This window comes from Mastigoproctus giganteus, chromosome 2 (genome assembly GCF_048544385.1).
Source record: "Mastigoproctus giganteus isolate SK-2022 chromosome 2, ASM4854438v1, whole genome shotgun sequence".
Taxonomy (NCBI): domain Eukaryota; kingdom Metazoa; phylum Arthropoda; class Arachnida; order Uropygi; family Thelyphonidae; genus Mastigoproctus; species Mastigoproctus giganteus.
Genome location: NC_143576.1, coordinates 4,243,072 through 4,262,298, shown reverse-complemented (window position 1 = coordinate 4,262,298; position 19,227 = coordinate 4,243,072). Strand labels below are relative to the sequence as shown.

General features: G+C 37.4%; 1 protein-coding gene across 1 annotated transcript in view; it reads left to right on the top strand.

Annotated features, from left to right (window-relative positions):
* Window positions 1–19,227, top strand: part of LOC150089125 (dynein regulatory complex subunit 10-like) — an 80,272-nt gene that overhangs the window by 18,543 nt on the left and 42,502 nt on the right. The window lies entirely within an intron of this gene.

Sequence of the window (19,227 nt, the reverse complement as noted above, 5' to 3'; positions counted from 1 at the left end):
ATAGCATCAGCCAGAAAATTGCAAGCTTATATAGCATCAGCCAGAAAATTGCAAGCTTATATAGCATCAGCCATAAAATTGCAAGCTTATATAGCATCAGCCAAAAAATTGCAAGCTTATATAGCATCAGCCATTTCACCCATCCATTCGCTTCAAATGTTTGTCTGGTTCTACCTTGAACTTATTTAGGTTGTTGACCTCCACTACAACAGATGGCAGTTTGTTCCAGCAATCAACCACCCTCTGGCTAAAGGCAAATTTCTGTACATCTATTCTACAATTATCTTTCCTCAATTTGAATTTATGTCCCCTCAGGTGAGTGATCTGAGCATGAGAAAGAATCCCATCAAGGCCTAATACACCTCAGTTACATCACCTTGCAATTGACTAGTCTCCATAAGCTGCAATTTGTAGAACTTAAGCCTTTCTTGGTAACAGCAACCCTTTGTTCCACTCACCAATCTCATTTCCCTTCTCTGCACTCGTTCCAGCAGCTCTACATCCTTCCTAAAATGAGGCCTCCAGACCTGTATGCAGTACCCAAGATATGGCCTGACCATTGCCTTATATAAGGAGATAATAAAAAAATAAAAAGTTCTTGTTTATACTCTGGCACGACCACCAGGTCAGTGGAGTTTACAATAACTCAATCAATACCAATGTAAATCGTATTTAGCAGTCATAGGCTTGAACCCAGGTCCACTGAAAGAGCGTGTGCTACTACACTCGTGCTCTTGACCACTTGGCCATGCCAGGCCTAATCACCTCCATATCAATGATAGAAAAATTCCTATATATCATTGACAAGACACCATGAGTTACTCTTGCAGCCTGTCTGCACGGCTCAGAAAACTTCATATCTGACTGGACATTTACCCTAAGGTCCTTTTCATTCTCCACTACTCTGAGTGTAGTACCACCCAGTTGATACATTACTCTGGGGTTACTGCTACCCATATGCAGTACTTTACACTTGTCAATGTTAAACTTTAGTTGCCACCTCTCAACCCATCTGCTCAACTTTTCCAGATCTTGTTGCAGTAGTGTACTAAGTTACTAACGAGTACTATCCATCGTTACTGTCATTAACAACACTGCCAATATTTGTATCATCTGAAAACTTAGACATTAACCCTTATATATCTTCATCAATATCATTGATAAATACAGAAAACAACAATGGGCCCAACACCAGAACCTGGGGGACTCCACTAATAAACATTAAAAACATTAGTCCAGGAAGAGCATTGTCCATTGATTGCCACTCTCTGTCTTCTCCCATCCAACCATCCTTTTATCCATTGTAGCAACTTGCCCTTAATGCCATACTGCTCCAATTTGTACAGTAATCTTCCATGTGCAACAGTATCAAAAGTTTTCCTAAAATTGAAGTATATGATATCAAAGTTATTTTTTGCACCCAGTTCCTTTGTGACCATATCATAGTATCCAATCAAATTTGTCAGACAAGACTTCCTCTTAACACTCCCATGCTGTGTCTGAATTATAACTGCAGTCTTGACTAGATGATCCTGCATTACTTCCATAATCAGTGACTCCATTATTTTCCTTGGAACAGAAGTTAAACTAACAGGTCTGTAATTACTAGTGTCACTCTTTGATCCCCCTTTGTGAATTGGGGGACACATTTGCTCATCTCCAATCCACGTGGAAGGTCCACGTGGTTTGCTCATCTCCAATCCACGTGGACCTTCCCTGAGTCCACGGAAGTTTCCATAATTATGGCTAAGAGTTTGCTTACTTCCTTTGCTGCTTTTTTATTATAATTGGATAGATTCCATCCGCCCCAGGTGCTTTTCTTATGTTCAGTTTCAACAACAATTTCTCCTCCACTTGCTCTCAGTTATTACAAAATCATTTAGCTCCCTGCTAGAATTTGATAAGCTCCTGGCCTCCACTTCCTACAGACTTCCTCATGTGTAAATGTAGATGCAAAATACTCCAGTTTGTCAGCTACCTCAGCAGGTTCATCAACAATCAAACCGTCGATGTCAAGTGGACCAATCCGATTCATCCCATTCCTTCTAGAGTTTACATAAGTAATAAAGTTTTTACTGTTTTTCTTTGCATCGTTTGCCAAAGATTCCTTGTAATCTGCCTTTCCTTACGTAACATCCTTTGTGACTTGATTACAGACTATATTATATCTACCATAGGCATCTGTGTCCCCTGATAACTTATATGCATCCCATGCATTTTTTTTCTCCAGCACAAGTCTCATTAGGCGCCTCCGTAGCCAGGTGGGAAGGAGCAGCAGTGTGTAGCACACGCTTCTTGATTAGACCGGGGTTCGAGCCCGTCACCACCAAATATGGAGAATGCGGAAAGGTCATGGAATGACCACCGTATATCCCGGAGCAATATGGCCTTAGTTGCTAATGCTCCTAAAAACCAAATAACAAACAAGTCTCATTAGTTAATCTGACATCCATTTAGCCCTAAACCCAGGATCCTGAGCTGGATATCATCATCCTTCTCTTTCTTGGTGATTCCCTTCTACTTCTCTCTCTGTCTCTCTCTCTCTCTCTCTCTCTAAGGGTAACTCGAGGAATTTTTTTTTTTTGGCTGGTGCAGCATAAGCCTCAGGCTTCTTTGCACCATATAGCTAATAATAATAATAATAATAATAATAATAAACATTGAACAGTATTTCTTAGTTGGTATGAAAAGCCTAGTAGTTTCCAAGATTAATTCCTTGAATGCTTCCCATTTAAAATTGGCCATTGGTAACATCATCAGTTCGTCCCACTGTATTGAGGTGCCTCCGTAGCCAGGTGGGAAGGAGCAGCAGTGCGTAGCACACGCTTCTTGATTAGACTGGGGTTCGAGCCTGTCACCACCAAATACAGAGGATGCGTAAAGGTCAGGGAATGACCACCACATATCCCGGAGCAATATGGCCTTAGTTGCTAATGCTCCTAAAAAAAAAAAAAAAAAAAAAAAAAACCACTGTATAGAATTTAAAAAATCTTTGAAACCACTGTAGTCACCTTTACAAAGGAAACAAAAACCTTCCCTTTACCCCTGATGGTAGTTACATCTTTAAGTAAATCCCACATCAGTACACTGTGATCACTGCCACCTAGTAGTTCCTTTATCTGCAGATTCTTAATTAATGCATGAAGCTTCACTGCTGATAATCAGATCAAGAATATTACTCCCCTGGTTGCCTCTCGAACATGCTGCTGTAGAAAACAATCATTGAATAAATCAACAAAAGTCTTGCTAGTGATTTTGGATAGCATACCCTTATTTGGTGGCTATTTACCACACCCATGTTCTCCTCTTTTGTTAATTTCTTCAGTGGAAAATATTGCATATGAAAAGTATCTTTCTGAACTTTTATTTTTAATCAACTGGAGGTGCGGCACTGCAGCACTTCCAGCTATTTAAATCTAGATATACAGTGAACGGAGTTATATGAAATTTTGTGAAGAATAATGCATTGCAATGAATATTTTTATTAACAGGACCCGCATATAGTATGTGCATATATTAGTAGGTGGTAGATGACTTTCATCAACCGGTGAAATACCACCACTTTGCTTATTGGAGGCTTGAAGTGGTGAAACCCATGTTTAGTCTCTAGAGCAAAGTTTCCGGCATCCCCCTCCCCCCATACTTCTCCTTCAACCCATGCACGGTACTAAGTACTATAGGTTTTGATACCTTTCGTGTTGGGGGTTTCATAAAAAAAAAATGTGCATCCTCTATTTCCAGTAATCATTTCAATAATAAATGAATAAAAACATGAAATTGTTTCCAACTTTGAAGTTTAATTAACCGTAGGCCTCACTGTGCCCCAGGCAGAGACACATTTTGCATTCCAGTGAATATCTGGTAGTTGGTTGCCATTGGCAACCAGCATATTGGCTACTTGCCAATGTACATTTTTTATAAGTGAAACGAAAGTCACTGTAAAGCACGAAGTGCAGATTTCATCGTTGCCCATGATGGGTGTGTAGCCACAATGTCGGTGTCTTTTTGTTATTTGCCCGAATTCCCATTAAGTAACTAAATAATATCAGTGTTAAGTCAGTACTCAACATTAAATAGTGTAATTATGTGATTACAGCTTTTTTTTAATTTTTTTTTTTTTTTATGTGAACCCCAAACACGAGAGGTATTAGAAACTATAGTACTTAGTACCATGCTTGGGTTGGAGGTTGAGAAGACGAAAGAAGATATTTGTTGACATTGGACTTGAACTTCTGTAGATTGTAATTTTCAGGAAATACGTATGAAGGAAGGTTGTTTCAGAAAACGGCAGTTGAATGAATAAATGAGGAAGATGAAAAGTTGGTTCTGTGGGTTTGAAGTTGGACAGTAAATGGATGTTGGCTTGTGGAGGCACATGTTCGGACTGTTTTGAAAGAGAGAGCGGGAATTATAGAAGCCAATTCAGAAGAACATTGCCCATGGAAGTATCTGTAGAAGAGGCATGCAGCAGAAACAGTACGTCTATGAGAAATCGAGTGGAGAGACTCTGTTAGAGATGAATCATTAATTAACCTAACTGCCCTCTTCTGAATGGAATCAAGAAGCCTGAGAGAGGTTTTGGGGGCACCACCCCAGATGTGGGAACAATATTCCATGGCAGAGCAGATTTGCGATTTATACAGAGTGAGCAGCTGTTTGGAAGAAAAGTAACGCTGAGAGCGAAAGAGAAAACCAAGTTTTTTAGATGCAGAGGAAGCAATATTTGTAATGTGCTTGTGCCAAGAGAGATTAGAAGTCAGGGTAATCCCCAAAAGAGATATATCATTTTGCCTAGAAATCGGAGTGTCACTAAAGATAAGCATAGGAGCAGAAGAATCCTTTTTGCAAGATATAAGACAAGATTGAGTTTTAGAAGGGTTGAAATCAACTAAGTTGTCTTTGCCCCACTGGAGAATTACCTGAAGATCGGCATTTAAGGAATTGGCAGCAGATTTTCGAGAACTTGAAGCTGATTGAGCTGGACAAGGTTTCTCAAAATGGAAAGTTGAATGCAATGTGCTATCATCGGCAAAACTATGGATAGGATTTCCAGTCAATGGAAGAAGGTCATCAATATACAAGAGGAAAAGAGTGGGGGAAAGAACTGAACCTTGGTGGACACCGGCATTAGTGGAGAAGTTAGAAGACAGAGAGCCATCACCCCTCAGTGAGCGATCAGAGAGAAAACTGGATAAGCAATTACTAAAAACAGTTGGCAAACCATAAGATGGAACCTTGTTTAGAAGACCATTATGCCAAACAAGATCAAAAGCCTTTGAGTTGTCAAGAGCAACTATTTGTGTTTCACCGAACCTTTCCATTGAATTAGTCCATAAATGGGTAACATAAGCCAGAATATCACCAGTGGATCGACACTGACGGAATCCATACTGGCGATCGTTGATCATACAGAAGGTTTCTAGGTAGTTTAAGAGTTGGCGGTTAATTGATTTCTCCATTACTTTAGAAAGAGTAGAAGTAATTGCAATGGGACGATAATTGGATGGGAGGGATTTGTCACCCTTTTTCGGAACTGGCTGGATATCAGCAAATTTCCAAGCAGAAAGAAAAACGCCTTTGGAATAAGAAAGTGAAAAAAGGCTGCAAAGAATAGGAGTAAGTTCAGGAGCACAGGTTTTGAGAACAAGTGGAGAAATACCATCAGGACCTGGAGCTTTCTTAGCATCAAGATTCACCAAAATCCTTCTGATATCCTTTTGACGGAAGACCACAGGAGGCATTGAATGGAGCGTATTGGGAATGGTGGGAAGTGTTTTCCCAAGATCATTAATACCTGAGCTGGAAGAAAAATGGGATGCTAGCAGGTCAGCTTTATCCTTGGCTGAAGTGACAACAGAACCATCTGGTTTGGACAGAGGTGGGAGCAGAGATGGGCAAAAGTTGCGGCCAATAGCTTTGGCAAGAGACCAGAATGCTCGGCTACCATTAGGGCAAGAAGCAAGTTTTCTACTCTTAGCCTGTTCAAACTCTAGTTTGGACTGATTAATAACTGCTTTACAATTGTTGCGAGCTTTGTGTAGGCAGAAAATGACACTGAAGAATTAGAAACAAGCTAATTATGATATGCAACATTCTTCTCTTGAACAGCCTTAGCACATTTATTGGAAAACCAAGGTTTAGATAAAGGACGAGATTTTAAAGTGGAGTGTGGGATAAAGGATTCCATTCCTGCAACAATAATTTCACTGACACGATCTGAGCAAATGTTGACATCAGAAGTTTTGAAACAGTAATCCGACCAAGGAAAAGAAGTCTCGCAGGTCATCCCATTTTGCATTCTTGTAATGCCAAACAACACGAGGTTGGGAATAGCTATGAGATAAAGGTTCCATTGGAGAAGAGACAATCACCAATTTGTGATCTGAAGTGCCGAAAGGAGCTTTCACTTCGGCCGTGTACTTAGAAGGGTTGTTTGTGAGAAAAAGATCAAGCATATTGGCTGTATGATTAGGATTGTCCGGTATTCTTGTAGGTAAATGAACAATCTGTGCTAGGTCATTAGTAATTTCAAAAGCCTCAGAATCTCGACCTGCTGGGTCGGTGTGACTAGAAAATGGAAGCCAGCTGGAGTTGTGAGCATTAAAATCACCAAGGAAAATTACCTCACTGTTAGGAAAGTTGGACTGGAGAAAGTCAAGTTGCAAAGAGAGGAAGTCAAAGAACTCCAAGTGATTAGTGGAGTTGGGAGAACGGTAGAGACAACAGATGAATTTGACACAATGAGGTAGAGAGATTTTAAGCCAGAGAAGATCAAAGAGAGGAGATTCGAAATTGCCAAGTCTCTGACAGGGAATATCAGAACGGACATATGCACAAGTAGTACCTTTGAGGCAAAAGGAATCATACAGCGAATAATTTGGGCATCTGAGATGAGCAGTAGTTGAATCAACCGATAACTGAAATTTGGCAGACTGCAAGTGGAAATGGACATCGTTGAGATTAGAATTGAGACCACGTATATTTGTGAAATGAATTAGGAAGTGCTTGGGAGGTTTAGATCTTTTCGCAGATAAGCTTGCTTTATTAGTTTGACAATTCATGGTGTATTCAATGGTAAGAAAAAGTAGGTGGGACATGCTGTGTGAAGTAATGAAATTTTTGGATATGGCGTACACGTGGTAAGAATATACCCAGATCCTTGACATAACGTGGCCTCGACAATGCTCCCCGCATACACACCACTCGGACTCCCTCCAGCCACTATCTGGCAGAGTAGAGGTAGCAAGATTATACACTAGCTGATCTGGAAGCCTCCTAGAGAGTTACCAATAGGTTTGGTCCAGTGTACTAACTAGCGGCTGGCCTGCGAACACCGTTTTAGAGCTGTATCTCCCCACGACGTTCATCCTAACCTCAAAAGTCCTCAATCATACTGCATGATGGAAGAGATAGGGAAGGGTTGACCGGAATTAGCTCTAGAGACTAAACATGGGTTCCACCACTTCAAGCCTCCAATAAGCAAAGTGGTGGTATTTCACCGGTTGATGAGAGTCATCTACCACCTAGTACTGCCTGGTAACATAGAAGGTCGGCATTCCTTCGTGTGGTGTGGGCGCCACACCTCGACCCCTGCTTACGTTGGTTCACACCTGGGTGGTCACCCACCATGTACTTGTGCATGGAGGTTATACCCAGGATTGCAAGCAGAGGATTTGGCTGTCACAGACCGTCCGGACTTCGCCGAAATTGGGTCCACTTGACTTGAGTGTCACCCGAATATCAGTTCCATCAGCGTTTTAGACTCCCAGGTAGCAAGTACAGCTTGTCTGGTATATCTGAGAGAATGTCTGTGACAACCTCAAGGACCAAATTGCAAATTGAGCTTGAACTTGTTAAGTTGAAGTTATATTATGAGGTGATGTGTAAGTAAAACATTATTTCTACAACACATGATTTTGTGAAATTTGATTTGATCATAGCCTCCATTCGTCCCCATTAAGTAAATCGCGTGACAGTGAATAAACTTCAGCAACTTAGTTTTTCACAATTCTCACTCCAAGAAAAAAAAAATTCGATTAAAAAAGAAGGCTGCCCCACACCAAAGATTCAAATTTCTCAGGCGGGGAATAAGTAATAATAAGAAATATATTTCTCAGTTTTAAAACTGAATTTTACCAAAGGAAAAGTTGGCTTTGTCGTTGTGAAGTTAAAAATGCATTGTTTTGTTTTCCTTGTTTACTGTTCGGAGGTGACTTAACGTGGACAAAAAGTAGCTTTACAAACATAAACAGAATAAAAGAAAAAACTCTAAAACACGAGAGTTCGAAGAAACATATTAATAATGTGATTTCACTATTGCTTTTAGGAAGCGTAAATATTAAAGAACAGCTTAGTGAGGCCTACAGACTTCCAATCTGCAAACATAGAAAAGTTACCAAGAATTGTGAGGTATTATCTAAAATAATACACTGCATTAAATTTTGTGGACAGTTTGGAATTCCTTTACATGGACATGGCTAAAAAGACGATTCTAAAAATCCAGGAGTATTCAGAGGATTAATAAATTTCACCTGTACATTAGATTCCAATTTAAAGAACCATTTAGAAAGTAATTCAGCATTTAAAGGCATTTCAAAAACTATTCAGAATGATATTCTTGACTGTTTGCTGCAAATATACCGGGATGAAATAAAAAGAGAAATTAAAGAGGCTTCATTCGTCGCTGTCATGGCTGATGACACAAAAGATGTTTCAGAACATATACAAATGGTAATTGTTCTGAGATATGAACTGAATGGAGGCATTTTTGAGCATTTTTAGGATTTTTTCACTTCGGAAAACCAAACGGTAGACGGAATATCGAAGTGCATTCTCGATCAGTTAGACATAATCCTTGAAGGAAAAACTCAAAAACTGGTTGTTCAGACATTTGATGGCGCAAATGTGATGAAAGGCAGGAAAGGGGGAGTTCAGGCAAAAATAAAAGAAGTGTACAAAAACACATTTTATTCACTGCTATGCACACCATCTGAATCTGATGATGAGAAATGCAGCAAGTAGTACCCGATTTTCAAGAATATTCTTTTCGAACCTCATGGCGATACCAACATTTTTCTCAAGATCACCACAGTGTCTCTCTCTTCTCAGAAAGCATATGGACAGCCGTGTTGCCCGACCTTCCCCTAAAAGATGGAACTTCAGTATACACACCGTGAACAGCGTTCATGGAACTGGATGAAAATTTTGAAACCTTAAAAAGTGCATGGAGGAACTAAAAGCGACAGCAAACGCAGATAAGATGATTTCAAAAGCAACTGGAATTTTGCACATCTTGAATAATGAAAAATTCGAGTTCTGGTTAGAACTTTTCCATTAGATAATGCCTCAGGTGGAAGTTATTTATAATCAAATGCAATCTTGAGAAATTGAGGCAGTTAAAATACATGAATATGTAGGAATCTTTAAGAATGTCATTCTAAAAATCAGGAATTCAATATACTGTGAAAATCCTTCAAAAACACTCATGATTGAAGCGAAGAAAGTATGCAACTATATAAGTGTTGACATAGGTCAGAGATATTCTTTTACAAAGCAATTAATTGCTGCTAAATTGTTTAACAAGGAGAACTTTGTTATTTTTCGTTTGAAAATGCCAATGGAAGAGGCATATCTCATGATTGAAAGAGAAAACTTCTTACAGAATTACAAGTTTTCTATAACATGATCTACACAATTATTGCAAATTAATTAATTAAAGTTTTCAGACATGATCTACACAATTATTGCAAATTAACTGACTTGCTGAAATTTATCTCAGAAAATAATCTAGCTGAAGTTTTTGGTGAACTTACAAAACTCATAAAAGTTCTTTTGACCATTCCGATAACTACTTCAGAGCCCGAATGCTGCCATTCGACATTAAAAAGAATAAAAACAATTTTAAGGAGCACTATGAATCAGGAAAGGCTAAATGCTTTCAATAGAGAAAAGCTTGGTCAACAGTGCACCAAACTTGAATGAAAAAGTTATTAATCTATTTTCAACAAATAAAAACTGAAGAATAGATTTTGTTTTTAAATAAAAGTTCAAGTCCGTTAATGGTAAATGTCTAGTTAATGTTTTGTAGTATTTTTAACTTGCTTATTATTACTGTATAATATCGGTGTTTAGATACACCATAGATAACTCTTAAGAAACTACAAAGTAGTTGTGGTAGACATCATTTGCTTTTTCTCATATTGTGCTCTGCCTTCACGACGAGTTGCCATGATATTGCACTACTTCGAATAAGTAACGCTTCACTAATAGAGAAGACTGTTGTTACTTATTCTCAGTTGAGTACCACCACCCAGACAGCGCTGTTTCATGGCTATTGGCCAATCATCAGTGAGTGGGCAGGTACCCTGGTATTGCAGACATGACGACCCAGTTGTGAAGTTAATCACACAATATGAGAGATGCCAAGAGGTGTCGATGTCAATATTTAAAATAAATAAATGCTCAAGGCATAATACTTTAAGAGTTTGGTATCTATATAATATCGGTGTTTAGATACACCATAGATAACTCTTAAGAAACTACAAAGTAGTCGTGGTAGGCATCATTTGCTTTTTCTCATATTGTGCTCTGCCTTCACAACGAGTTGCCATGATATTGCACTACTTCGAATAAGTAACGCTTCACTAATAGAGAAGACTGTTGTTACTTATTCTCAGTTGAGTACCACCACCCAGACAGCGCTGTTTCATGGTTATTGGCCAATCATCAGTGAGTGGGCAGGTACCCTGGTATTGCAAACATGACGACCCAGTTGTGAAGTTAATCACACAATATGAGAGATGCCAAGAGGTGTCGATGTCAATATTTAAAATAAATAAATGCTCAAGGCATAGTACTTTAAGAGTTTGGTATCTATATAATATCGGTGTTTAGATACACCATAGATAACTCTTAAGAAACTACAAAGTAGTTGTGGTAGGCATCATTTGCTTTTTCTCATATTGTGCTCTGCCTTCACGACAGCGCTGTTTCATAGCCATGAAACAGCGCTGTCTGGGTGGTGGTACTCAACTGAGAATAAGTAACAACAGTCTTCTCTATTAGTGAAGCGTTACTTATTCGAAGTAGTGCAATATCATGGCAACTCGTCGTGAAGGCAGAGCACAATATGAGAAAAAGCAAATGATGCCTACCACGACTACTTTGTAGTTTCTTAAGAGTTATCTATGGTGTATCTAAACACCGATATTATATAGATACCAAACTCTTAAAGTATTATGCCTTGAGCATTTATTTATTTTAAATATTGACATCGACACCTCTTGGCATCTCTCATATTGTGTGATTAACTTCACAACTGGGTCGTCATGTCTGCAATACCAGGGTACCTGCCCACTCACTGATGATTGGCCAATAGCCATGAAACAGCGCTGTCTGGGTGGTGGTACTCAACTGAGAATAAGTAACAACAGTCTTCTCTATTAGTGAAGCGTTACTTATTCAAAGTAGTGCAATATCATGGCAACTCGTCGTGAAGGCAGAGCACAATATGAGAAAAAGCAAATGATGCCTACCACAACTACTTTGTAGTTTCTTAAGCGTTATCTATGGTGTATCTAAACACCGATATTATATAGATACCAAACTCTTAAAGTATTATGCCTTGAGCATTTATTTATTTTAAATATTATTACTGTATATGTCTACATGTCTTATAACCAAGGAAATTTAATGTAACTTTAAGGTTCAGCGCCTCCAAACATCAGAGTCACAAGCTGCCACTGGTCATTTCTCAATTAATCAAGAAATGTAAATTAAAAATGTGTAATTAAGAGCTAATTTCCCATAAGAAAGGAGTGGTAGAGTTGCATTTAAGGGCCAATCTAAGGCAGGATTGAAACACCGAAATGACAGACAATTATAGATATTTATTTATGGAAAACAAATGTCAAGTATCAAAAATTATTTTTATATAGTAAGTGTTTTTAAATATACACCTAATTCTGTTTTTACACGAACCTTTTTTACACGAATTTGATTTAACACGAATTCAAAATAAATATTTCATTCTCTTTTTACACGAGTCATTTTGATTTAACACGATTTCTATGAATTTTTTTTTGCCTAAATTGTAAGAATTTTTTTTTTTATTTGTGGCATATTAGTATCATTTCGATATTACACGCACCAATACATTGGATAACAGCTAGTGCATGCGTTTTGAAACGCGTGCTTTTGCTTACCAATGTGTACGTCTAGGTATCTATGAATCATCAACGTTTTTATTGAATTTGGTGCACATCTACGGTATTCATGCATTGTATCTTCAGCAGACATGTAGTAGTAAGCTCTATTTCAAAGTGAAAGAATCTTTAGTGAAATTTGTGCACATATAAATTTATTAATTTTGCCAATAGTCAATAAATTGTAAGTTTACAAATTTTTCATACCTTTTTTTATTAATTATAACTGAGATATTTTTCGGTAGCCCTTATATAATGTCGAATAATTCGTCTATTACCAAAATGAAAAGGAAAGCGATTTCTTTGGAACTTAAAATTCAAATTTTAGATCGTCTTGCAACTGGACAAGTGGCTACGTCTCTAGGAAAGCATTTTGGTGTACATGAAGCTACCGTAAGAACTATTAAGAAAAATGAAGCTGCAATTAGGAAGTCGGTATGTTCTGGAACAAAAGTAAGTGTTAATTCATCATCATATACAAGAGATACATATTGTCAAGGAAAAAATGGAAAAGGCTCTGGTAATATGGATAGAAGATCAGTCACAAAAAAGAGTACCAGTAGATGGAAATGCCATCAAGCAAACATCACTAAGAATTTACAGACAGATTAAAGAAAAGGAGCCAAGCATTTCATCTCAGTTAAACGGAAAGTATGAATTTTCTGCGAGTACAGGTTGGATGACAGGGTTTCTTAAAAGGAATGCTCTTCATAATATAAAAATTAAAGGTGAAACTGCATCTGCAGATGAATCGGCTGCTAAAGTATTCCCGCAGGAACTTGCAAACATTATTGAAAATGGAGGATACACTCCTGATCAAGTGTGGAATGCAGATGAAACTGGTTTCTTCTGGAAACGAATGCAACAGAACGTATGTAGCCAAATCGCAGAAAACTGCCGGTGGTTTTAAGGTAGCTAAGGATCGCGTGACATTATTTTCCTCCAACGCTTCAGGAGATCGTATGTTGAAACCACTGCTGGTAAATCTAGCCCTAAACCCACGTTCAATGAAAGGTGTAGATATCAATAAACTGCCTGTTCACTGGATGGCAAACAAGAAGGCCTGGGTGACCACTACTATTTTTACAGAATGGTTCAACAAATGTTTCGTCCCAGAAGTCAGACGTTATATGAATTTGAAAGGTCTCGAATTTAAAGTTCTTCTGATTCTTGACAGTGCACCCGGCCATCCTGTCTTGGAACACCCAAACGTACAAATTTTATTTCTGCCACCTAATACTACATCTTTGATACAACCGCTAGACCAAGGTATAATTGCGACAATTAAAACATACTACGTAAAACGAACATTCCAACACGTTTTGGACAAACTGAATGATGAAACACTAACAATCATTGATGTGTGGAAGAAATTCTCAATTATGGATTGTATCAATCAAGTTGGATTAGCGTTAACTGAATTAAAACCAGCAACTTTAAATGCGTGTTGGAAAGCGGTTTGGCGACAATGTGCAAAAAGCAAAGATCCCATCATCCCTAATACGACCGAATTTCCCAACATCATTACAATGGCACACAAAATTGGTGGAGAAGGATTCGATGATCTATCGTTTGAAGATATTAATGAATTGTTAAGCGAAGATGAATATTAGAGGTTGTCCTTGGGACTCCTTATCCCACAGAACGTAGTGATAATGAAGAAAATGATCCTGTTCTAAATGCAGATTTAATAAAAGATGGTCTGGAACTGGCCAGAAAATTAGGTAATCATTTTGTCAAAAATGACCCTAATGAGGAACGCGCTGGGAAGTTTCAACGTGAACTGAAGTTGTTGATAGCCTCTTACAGAGAATTATATAATGGCCTAACCAAAACACGAACACAACGATTAATAACTGAATTCGTTCGTAAAACCGGTGAAACATCAGCACCAGAGGAGACTCGTGCTGATTTTGCTCAAGAGATCACAGAAAGAATTTCATTAATAGAGGAAGAAGACGATGTCTACAACGTTTCTAGTGATGGCAGTGATATTCCAGTCGTACGCAAACATATGCGCCGTTTATTATCAGAAAGTGAAAATGAATAAAATCTTATGTGTAAAACAGATTTTTTTTGTTCATGAAGAATTTTTTTTCATTTCATATGCATACAAATTTATTTTAATACATTTTAATTACATATTATTACATGTGTATTTTGTTTAAATAAAATAATAAGCTTAAAACAAATATTTTTATGTGTTTTTTTTTAATTATTTTTACTGATTTTTTTAGATCCGGAACCAATCTTCTTTTCTTCCATAAATACAATGTCTTTTTTTACACGAATTTTTTTTACACGTATTTTTCAGGAACGTATCTATCGTGTAAAAACAGAATTAGGTGTATATTGATAGCATGGAGAAAAATTATAGTGCAACATTGCATAGGTAATTTAGCCACTTTTTTTTTTTTTTTTTTTATTTAATACTGGATTTTATGGTTGTTTTTATTTCATACTATTTTTTTTTTTTTTTTTTGTTTGTTTTCCTCAGTACAGCAATTTTATATTTTATTATTGCAATAGAGAATATAAAGTTACAATTTAATATTAAAAAAAAAAAAAATCCAACTTTTGATGGAAATTAGTAAACTGACCTAATCTAACCTCAGGCCTAATCTCTCATAAATCTGAGCATATATTGTGGAGCAAAATGTGGGATTGAGATTTGTTGATCGAGTAGACTGGTTAAATTATTGAATATACTAGAAAGGACAGGAGTGAATTGAGAGGAGAAGAATGATTAGTAGATTATACTGGAGACAAGTTATAGTTAGGACAGGACAAGGTGACACCGAAAGTAGAGATAGGAAGAGATGTAAGACAGGAGTGTTGTCTGTACCCAGCTTTGTTTAATATATATGTAGAAGAAATAGTTAATGAAGCAGTTGATAAAGGAAATGTGGATGAGGGGCAAAGTATAGGGTAAAGATGGGCGGTTGTGATAAGTTTGTGTTGTGAATGAATTCTGAGAAGACAAAGGTTACAAGAGTGTGATGAGAAAAGTATGAATTAAATATTAGTATAATGAGTGTGTATAGGTATTTGGGAAACCTAATGGAGAAAGAAGCAAATAAATAAGAAGAGTAATAGGTAAAAAGGCATTTGAGAAGAGAAGAGTAAAATAATGTGGGAGATTAATAATTGGTTTCAAGAAAAGAATGATACAATGTTTTTTATGGAGTGTGGTACTTTATGGAAAGGAGGCATGCACATTGAGAATGGAAGACATCAGTACATTGGAAAGTTTTGAGATGAGTTAGTACAGAGGAGGATAGAAAAGATAAGGTGGGTCCATAAAGTGAGAAATGAAGAAGTTCTAAGAAAAATGGGTGAGAAGTGATATTTGACTGAAATAATCAGAGGGTGGAAGAGAAATTGGATTGGACATGTGTTTTGTAGGGTAAAGGATTGATGAAGGATGTGATAGAGGCAAACGATGAGGTGAAGAAGTGCAGTGGGAGATTGAGGAAAACTATGATAAATGAATTGAGAGAAGATAGTATGGTGAGATGAAAAGGAGGGCTAAGGACAGGGAAATATGGAGAAGTGGTTTTGTGGTATTTGTTTGGACTTGCTCTTGGCAGAACACTGATGACAGTGATCACTAACAGAACCTAATGAACTGTTCTAGCAGCTTGAGTGCAGTGCTCAGAAAAATTCATGTCAGACTGTGCAGTTATTTTAAAATGTGTTTTTCTTCATCAGTTGCCTTAAGTTTGGTGCTACTCAATTGTGGTTTTTTTTTTTTTTTTGTTTATCCATGTTAAACCTCAATTTCCATTTTCAGCACATTTCTTAGTTTGTGGAGATCCTCTTGAAGTGATATCCTGTTTAATGTTATTGCCCACCAAACTAGACATAAAACTTGAAATATTTACATCAATATCATTAATAAATATTGAAAACAGTGAGAAAACGTAGACACAAAACTTGAAATATCTTTATTGATATCATTAACAAATATTGAAAACAGTGAGAAAACTTAGACATAAAACTTGAAATATCTACATCAATATAATTAATAAATATTAAAAACTGAGGAGCCCACCAACAAAACCTCTGGTTTGTTGTTGGGCCAGTAATGTTAATTAAGGTACCAGAGGGTAACCTAATTAACATTAGTCCACAGAGTAGTGGTCATTTATAACTACTCCCTATTTCCCACCACTTGACCATCCATAGTAGTAACTTATCCCTGATGCTACATTGCATCTGATTAATAGCTAATCTTATTTGCTAGCCATTGATCTTAAAAAATTCATTCCATGGTTGCCTTATAGCTCCATGCCTATTTGAGATGATCTGCATTACTATTTTATTGATTCCATTTTTACTATAGTATAGAAATTTTGACTTAAAATTATTCAAGCATACCCTTTCAACAAGATATGAGATTTCAACATATGCAAGACTTGAACTTGCATGTGTCTCAATCGAAGAAGTTCTCTTGGATTCATGTCCAGAAATTGATGGATAAAATAGTACATTTATGAATGTAAGGATATTACTGCAAATAAGAAAATGGTGCCGACCGGGCTAGCCAAATTGGTAAAGTGCCTGCCTGGCAACCCAAAGGTCGTGGGTTCGAATCCCGCTTCGTGCTTGGATCAGAGTAAAATGCAAAAATTTTGGGAGGTGCATTATGGCCACAGAAGCCGATGCGCCAACTACTAACAAAAAAAAAAATAAAGAAAATGGCTTTTTTTTTTTTTTTTGTGATTATCAGACATACAAGGCATATATTTTTTGCAAATTTTTTCCTTAATTTTTTTTTTTTTTTTCAAAATTATGATTCAATATTTAACATTAATCATGCACTAACATTTGTCTAAAATGATGATAAAAATGTTATTTTTTAGGCCTATCAGCAAACTTAGGCATATATTTTTTCCAACATTTAGATTTTGATTTTATTTTTGACAATAATTAAGTTCTAATATTTGGCTAGAAAGTCAAAGAAAGGCTAGAAAGCTGTAATCAAAAACCTAGCATTGCTGATAATATAATATCCCAGAGTTCAATCAATATGCTAACAGAATCAAGCAGTTGTTAATTTTACAGCATTGTTTTACTACCCATAACCATTACGGTATAGCACTTTTCTTTTTGAACTCTTATATGCATACCATTTGATGTTTATATGCATCAGAAGCAGTGAAAGTGTTAACTAATCTGGTTTACTATTTTAACTGTTGAGCTAGATGTATTAAATTTAAACATTGTTTATTTGGATTTCAGCAAAACACTTGACTCAGTCCCTCGTGAGATGTTACTGTACAAGCTGGAACATGTTGGGATCACACGTAAGCTTCTAAGATGGACCACAGAGAGCAGGAGGCAGAGAGTTATGATTATTGGTTACTCTTCAAATTGATCTAGTGTTAGAAGTTGGGGGTTTACAAGGATTAATTTTAGGACCACAGTTGTTTCTCATTTTCAAATTCATCAAATTTATTTACTATACTCCTAGCATTGGTGTACATGCAAGTTTACATACACCTATTCTTACTGTTAGTTACCCTAACACAACCCATGTATTTACTTGTTCAATGATGACTCCCAGCAGCCCTTGAAATCCCCAGTACCTCGCTTTACAGGCTGCTGCTCATTCTAATAGAAGCAGTGCAAGAATCACTTTCACCTCTGCCCATGGCTACCGTTAATTTATTATTCTGTGAATCCCTCCAGGCTAGCAGTTTTCCAACCCACCTAACACTGTCTTGATAGCATCAGCAAATATTCTTGCACCCTTTCTATTTAAGTGTGTCCCATCCCTGTAGAAACAATTAAATGTGGTATTGTTGAAATTTGCTATTTTGGAACAAAAAAAATTTGTTCTCACCAAGCACATGCACAAAAAATTATTTGCTATCATGTTCAAACAGTTAAAATAAAAAAAATTAATGCTACCTATGGACCATTTCTAGTATAACAAATCGTATACGAGGGGCATTCAAAAAATAACTTACGCCTGCCACCATCTCTTGATATAATTGTGCAACAAATATGGTGCCTGCGTGGAATGGAACTCATATTGTGCGCCCCCTGGTAGGTGAGTTTCGTTGACTTAGCAGTAACAGTTGTGTAGGAGCAAGCGTTCATAATGGCACGTCAGCTAGAATGTTACTCCAAGTTCGAGGTACGCGGAACAGTACAATTTTTGTGGGCAAAACATCTGAATTGTTCTGAGATTCATTGTGAAAACGCGGCGGTGTTTGGAGAAAATGCAATTTCGCATCCAGCCATAGTGAAGTGGTGCCAGCAGTTTGAACATAGTCGCACAGAATTGACAGATGCTGATCGAAAAGGAAGGCCAACGTCAACGACTGCAGGTTGATGAAATGATTCACAATAATCGAAGACTGACAGTCGCAGAAATGGCAAAGGAGTTGGATATTTTGATAGGCAGTGTTCATTCCATCGTCCGTGAACATCTTGACTATAGCAAATTGTGTGCACAATGGGTTCTTCGTTCACTGACAGATGAAGCAAGGTCAAGGTTTTTGTCTTCCCTAGCCTTCCCTCAATGCTATTCTGTGGAAGGCCATAACTTCTTATGGTGCATCATCACTGGCGATGAAACTTGGGTGCACTATTTTACCCTAGAAATGAAGAGAGCTTCTATGGAATGGAAACACACAACATCGCTTGTACAGAAGAAATTCAAAGTTGCACCATCAACAGGAAAGGTAATGGCCACTTTTTCAATGAAGGAGTTCTTTACACGGAATTTATGGCAAAAGGCACAACAATTAATGCTGCCTCATACTGCCAAACATTACGGTCTTTGCGAACAGCCATGAAAAACAAGAGGCCTGGAAAGTTAAGCAAAGGTGTTGTTCTCATTCAGGACAACAGCACGCCAGGCAGTTTCCACTCTTTGGTCATTCAGCCACCATCGAACTGCTGTTTGCACTTGCTCCAAAGTTTTGGATGGGAGATATGGCGATATCCGGCGTACAGTCCCAATATTTCACCTTGTGACTGTCACATCTTCGGCAAGCTGAAAGAACATCTA